The sequence below is a fragment of the Triticum dicoccoides genome, chromosome 6A (assembly GCF_002162155.2).
Source record: "Triticum dicoccoides isolate Atlit2015 ecotype Zavitan chromosome 6A, WEW_v2.0, whole genome shotgun sequence".
NCBI classification, from domain to species: Eukaryota; Viridiplantae; Streptophyta; class Magnoliopsida; order Poales; family Poaceae; genus Triticum; species Triticum dicoccoides.
Genome location: NC_041390.1, coordinates 45050053 through 45057001, shown reverse-complemented (window position 1 = coordinate 45057001; position 6949 = coordinate 45050053).

Genomic DNA, 6949 nt, shown 5'->3' with positions numbered 1-6949 from the left:
ATAATGTATATCCAATATACTTCTATCGACCTTGCCAGCCTTGTTATCTACCAAGTATCTAGGGTAATCCTGCTCCAGCGGCTATTCCCCTTATCACAGAAGCACTTAGTCTCGGGTTTGGGTTCAACCTCGGGTTTCGTCACTGGTGCAGCAGCTGATTTGCCGTTTCATGAAGTATCCCTTCTTGCCCTTGCCCTTCTTGAAACTAGTGGTTTCACCAACCATCAACAATTGATGCTCCTTCTTGATTTCTACTTTTGCGGTGTCAAACATCGCGAATACCTCAAGGATCATCATATCTATCCCTGATATGTTATAGTTCATCACGAAGCTCTAGCAGCTTGGTGGCAATGACTTTGGAGAAACATCACTATCAAGTGATTGTTGCACTCAGACAATCTGAGCACAAGCTCAACGATTGAGCTTTTCTCCCTTAGTTTGCAGGCTAAGAAAATCGTCGGAGGTCTCATACCTCTTGACGTGGGCACGAGCCTGAAATCCCAATTTCATCCCTTGAAACATCTTATATGTTCCGCGATGTTTCGAAAACGTCTTTAGTGCCTCAACTCTAAACCGTTTAACTGAACTATCACGTAGTTATCAAAACGTGTATGTCCGATGTTCGCAACATCCACAAACGACGTTTGGGGTTCAGCACACTGAGCAGTGCATTAAGGACATAAGCTTTCTACTGTCCGCATAATTGCTACTGTCAACTTTCAACTATATTTTCTCTAGGAACATATCTAAACAGTGGAACTAAAGCGCGGGCTTACGACATAATTTGCAAAGATCTTTTGACTATGTTCAGGATAATTAAGTTCATCTTATGAACTCCCACTCAGATAGACATCCCTCTGGTCATCTAAGTGATTACATGATCCAAGTCAACTAGGCCGTGTCCGATCATCACGTGAGATGGACTAGTCATCATCGGTGAACATCTTCATGTTGATCGTATCTACTATACGACTCATGCTCGACCTTTCGGTCTCCGTGTTCCGAGGCCATGTCTGTACATGCTAGGCTCGTCAAGTTAACCCTAAGTGTTTTCGCTGTGTAAAACTGTCTTACACCCGTTGTATGTGAACGTAAGAATCCATCACACCCGATCATCACATGGTGCTTAGAAGCGACGAACTGTAGCAACGGTGCACAGTTATGGGAGAACACTTCTTGAAATTTTGTAAGGGATCATCTTATTTACTACCGTCGTCCTAAGTAAACAAGATGCATAATCATAATAAACATCACATGCAATTATATAGTTGTGACATGATATGGCCAATATCATATAGCTCCATTGATCTCCATCTTCGGGGCTCCATGATCATCTTGTCACCGGCTTGACACCATGATCTCCATCATCGTGTCTTCATGAAGTTGTCACGCCAACGACTACTTCGACTTCTATGGCTAACGCGTTTAGCAATAAAGTAAAGTAAGTTACATGGCGTTGTTCAATGACACGCAGGTCATACAATAAATAAAGACAACTCCTATGGCTCCTGCCGGTTGTCATACTCATCGACATGCAAGTCGTGAATCCTATTACAAGAACATGATCAATCTCATACATCACATATCATTCATCACATTCTTCTTGGCCATATCACATCACAAAGCATACCCTGCAAAAACAAGTTAGACGTCCTCTAATTGTTGTTGCATGTTTTACGTGGCTGCTATGGGTTTCTAGCAAGAACGTTTCTTACCTACGCAAAGACCACAACGTGATATGCCAATTGCTATTTACCCTTCATAAGGACCCTTTTCATCGAATCCGTTCCGACTAAAGTGGGAGAGACTGGCACCCGCTAGCCACCTTATGCACCAAGTGCATGTCAATCGGTGGAACCTGTCTCACGTAAGAGTACGTGTAAGGTCGGTCCGGGCCGCTTCATCCCACAATACCATCGAAACAAGATTGGACTAGTAACGGTAAGCATATTGAACAAAATCAACGCCCACAACTACTTTGTGTTCTACTCGTGCAAAGAATCTACGCAATAGACCTAGCTCATGATGCCACTGTTGGGGAACGTAGCAGAAATTCAAAATTTTCCTACGTGTCACCAAGATCTATCTATGGAGAAACCAGCAACGAGGGGAAGGAGAGTGCATCTACATACCCTTGTAGATCGCTAAGCGGAAGCGTTCAAGTGAACGGGGTTGATGGAGTCGTACTCGTCGTGATCCAAATCACCGATGACCAAGTGCCGAACGGACGGCACCTCCGCGTTCAACACACGTACAGCCCGGTGACGTCTCCCATGCCTTGATCCAGCAAGGAGAGAGGGAGAGGTTGAGGAAGACTCCATCCAGCAGCAGCACAACAGCGTGGTGGTGGTGGAGGAGCGTGGCTAGAAGAGGAGGAAGAAGAGACGCAGGGCTGCACCAACGAGAGATCGAATCGCGTGTTATGGGCAGCCCTATGCCTCACTATTTATAGGGGAGAGGGAGGAGGGTGCGCCACCCTCTAGGGTTCCCACCCCTACGGGGGGAGGAAGCCCTAGATGGCAAAGGGGGTGGCGGCCAAGAGGGGAGAGGAGAGGGAGGCGCACCAATATGGGCCCTAAGGCCCATATCCCCTTAGGGTTTGCCCCCTTTCCACCTCTTAGGCGCCATGGGCCCTTGTGGGAGGCGCACCAGCCCACTAAGGGGCTGGTCCCTCACCACTCTTGGCCCATGCAAGCCTCCGGGGTTGGTGGCCCCACTTGGTGGACCCCCGGGACCCTCCCGGTGGTCCCGGTACGTTACCGATAAACCCCGAAACTCTTCTGGTGACCAAAACAGGACTTCCCATATATAAATCTTTACCTCCGGACCATTCCGAAACTCCTTGTGACGTTCGGGATCTCATCCGGGACTCCGAACAACATTCGGTAACCACATACAAACTTCCTTTATAACCCTAGCGTCATCGAACCTTCAGTGTGTAGACCCTACGGGTTCGGGAGACATGCAGACATGACCGAGATGTTCTCCGGTCAATAACCAACAGCGGGATCTGGATACCCATGTTGGCTCCCACATGTTCCACGATGATCTCATCGGATGAACCACGATGTCAAGGACTTAATCAATCCCGTATGCAATTCCCTTTGTCTAGCGGTATTGTACTTGCCCGAGATTCGATCGTCGGTATACCGATACCTTGTTCAATCTCGTTACCGGCAAGTCTCTTTACTCGTTCCGTAACACATCATCCCGTGATCAACCCCTTGGTCACATTGTGCACATTATGATGATGTCCTACCGAGTGGGCCCAAAGATACCTCTCCGTTTACACGGAGTGACAAATCCCAGTCTCGATTCGTGCCAACCCAACAGACACTTTCGGAGATACCTGTAATGCACCTTTATAGCCACCCAGTTACGTTGTGATGTTTGGTACACCCAAAGCATTCCTACGGTATCCGGGAGTTGCACAATCTCATGGTCTAAGGAAAAGATACTTGACATTAGAAAAGCTTTAGCATACGAACTGCACGATCTTTGTGCTAGGCTTAGGATTGGGTCTTGTCCATCACATCATTCTCCTAATGATGTGATCCCGTTATCAACGACATCCAATGTCCATAGCCAGGAAACCATGACTATCTGTTGATCACAACGAGCTAGTCAACTAGAGGCTCACTAGGGACATATTGTGGTCTATGTATTCACACGTGTATTACGATTTCCGGATAATACAGTTATAGCATGAATAAAAGACAATTATCATGAACAAGGAAATATAATAATACTTTTATTATTGCCTCTAGGGCATATTTCCAACATCGGGGTTGTGCATGATGAGAGCATTCCTGTGTGAGGAAAATGGAGCATGACTAAACTATATGATTTTGTAGGGACGAACTTTCTTTGGCCATGTTATTTTGAGAAGACATAATTGCTTAGTTAGTATGCTTGAAGTGTTATCATTTTTATGTCAATATGAACTTTTGTCTTGAATGCTATGGATCTGAATATTCATACCACAATTAAGAAGAATCACATTGAAATTATGCCAAGTAGCACTCCACATAAAAAATTCTATTTTTATCATTTACCTACTCGAGGACGAGCAGGAATTAAGCTTGGGGATGTTGATTCGTCTCCAATGTATCTATAATTTTTGATTGCTACATGCTATGTTATCTACTATTTTGAATGTTTATGGTCTTTATTATACACTTTTATATCATTTTTGGGACTAACCTATTAAACCAGAGCCCAGTGCCAGTTTCTATTTTCCCTGTTTTAGGGTATCGAGGAAAAGGAAAATCAAAGGGTGTCCGATTGACCTGAAACTTCACGGAACTCGTTTTTGGAAGGAAAGAAGCCCAGAACACTTGGAGTGCATGTCAGGGGCTCTACGAGGAGGTCACGAGGCAGGGGGCGCGCCCACCCCCATGGGCGCGCCCTCCACCCTCATGAGCCCCTCGTGGCTCCCCTGACGTACTTCTCCCGCCTATATATCTCCATATACCCTAAAAACATCCGGGAGCACAATAGATCGGGAGTTCCGCAGAAAGAAGCCTCTGTAGCGTCCGAAAACCAATCTAGACCCGTTCCGGCACCCTGCCGGTGGGGGAAACCTTCTCCGGTGGCCATCTTCATCATCCCGATGCTCTCCATGACGAGGAGGGAGTAGTTCTCCCTCTGGGCTAAGGGTGTGTACCAGTAGCTATGTGTTTGATCTCTCTCTCTCTCTCGTGTTCTTGAGATGATACGATCTTGATGTATCGCGAGCTTTGCTATTATATTTGGATCCTATGATGTTTTCTCCCCCCTCTACTCTCTTGTAATGAATTGAGTTTCCCCTTTGAAGTTATCTTATCGGAGAGTATTTAAAGATTTGAAAACACTTGATGTATGTCTTGCCGTGGGTATCTATGGTGACAATGGGATATCACGTGATTCACTTGATGTATGTTTTGGTGACCAACTTGCAGGTTCCACCCATGAACCTATTCATAGGGGTTGGCACACGTTTTCATCGTGATTCTCCGATAGAACTTTGGGGAACTCTTTGAGGTCCTTTGTGTTGGTTGAATAGATGAATCTGATATTGTGTGATGCATATTGTACGATCATACCCACGGATACTTGAGGTGACATTGGAGTATCTAGGTGACATTAGGGTTTTGGTTGATTTGTATCTTAAGGTGTTATTCTAGTATGAACTCTAGGGCTGTTTGTGACACTTATAGGAATAGCCCAACAGATTGATTAGAAAGAATAACTTTGAGGTGGTTTCGTACCCTACCATAATCTCTTCGCTTGTTCTCCGCTATTAGTGACTTTGGAGTGACTCTTTGTTGCATGTTGAGTGATAGTTATGTGATACAATTATGTTATTATTGTTGAGGGAACTTACACTAGCGAAAGTATGAACCCTAGGCCTTGTTTCCTAGCATTGCAATACCGTTTACGCTCACTTTTACCACTTGTTACCTTGCTGTTTTTATATTTTCATATTACAAATACCTTTATCAACTATCCATATACCACTTGTATCACCATCTCTTCGCTGAACTAGTGCACCTATACAATTTACCATTGTATTGGGTGTGTTGGGGACACAAGAGACTCTTTGTTATTTGGTTGCAGGGTTGCTTGAGAGAGACCATCTTCATCCTACGCCTCCTACGGATTGATAAACCTTAGGTCATCCACTTGAGATAATTTTCTACTGTCCTACAAACCTCTGCACTTGGAGGCCAAACAACGTCTACAAGAAGAAGGTTGTGTAGTAGACATCAGTCCACGGCCGTAGCAAGGAAGTGCATCCTTATTACGCGGAAAATAATGATTCCTCCATCTGACAGTTGGGACCCACCGGACGGGCCACTGTATTTCGTGAAAAAAATGTTTCCCCCTGACTATTGGGACCCACCAGCTACATCTTCGCACGCAAGGAAGTGCGTCCGGGCAAAAAAAATGATTCGCCCCCCTGACTGCTGGGACCCACCAGCTACATCTTCGTAGGCAAGGAAGTGCCTGACAGTCGGGACCCACCTGGTCGAAGCGTACGTAGCGTTGTCATTCTGGTCGCGAACGTGTACGTACATATATACTGGTGGATGTAGAGGCGCGCACGTGTCGTAGTAGAGGCACGTACGTGTCGTAGTAGAGGCGCACACGTAGCATGTACACATACGTACGGCGGCCAGGGAGCAAGAAAGAAAATACGGCCACGTATGTGTACATACAGGCGGGGTCTCAAACGCCAACTTGCGCGTATGTACGGCCAGGGATCGTGTACATGGCTGGGTCGGAACGGAGAAACAGCATCGTCGTCGTGTTCATGGGGAGGCAACGGAATGCGTCGTGTTCATGGGGAGGCAATGGAATGCGTCGTGTTCAAGGGGAGGCAACGGAATGCGTCGTGTTCATCTGGAGGCAACGAAACGCGTGGGAGCCAACCGGCTGGGTCAGAACGGAATGTGTGGTCGTGTTCATCAGGAGGGCTTGGACGGAACAGGCGATGGAAACGAGGCCTGGCATACCGCAAAATGGAGGAAACGGCCTTGTGTTTGACCGGCCACGTTCGAAACGGGATCCTGTTCATCGGGAGGGGTCTGGTGTACCGCCAAACGGAGGAAACGGACGTCCTACGGTCGAAACGGGGGTCCTGTTGATCGGGAGGGGTGTGGCGTACCGCAAGACGGAGGAAACGGACTTGTGTTGGAGCGCTACGGTCGAAACAGGGGTCCTGTTCATTGGGAGGGGTCTGGCATACCGCAAAACGGTACTCCATGGGATACTGTTCATCCAGCCTCCACCGCGCGCTACTCCACCGGCTACTGTTCAACCACCCCTCCACGGGCACCCCTCCACCATCTACTATTCATCCAGCGCTCCACACCACGGGATCCTGTTCAACCACCCCTCCACGGGCACCCCTCCACCTTCTACTGTTCATCCAGCCCTCCACTACACCACGGGGTCCTGTTCATCC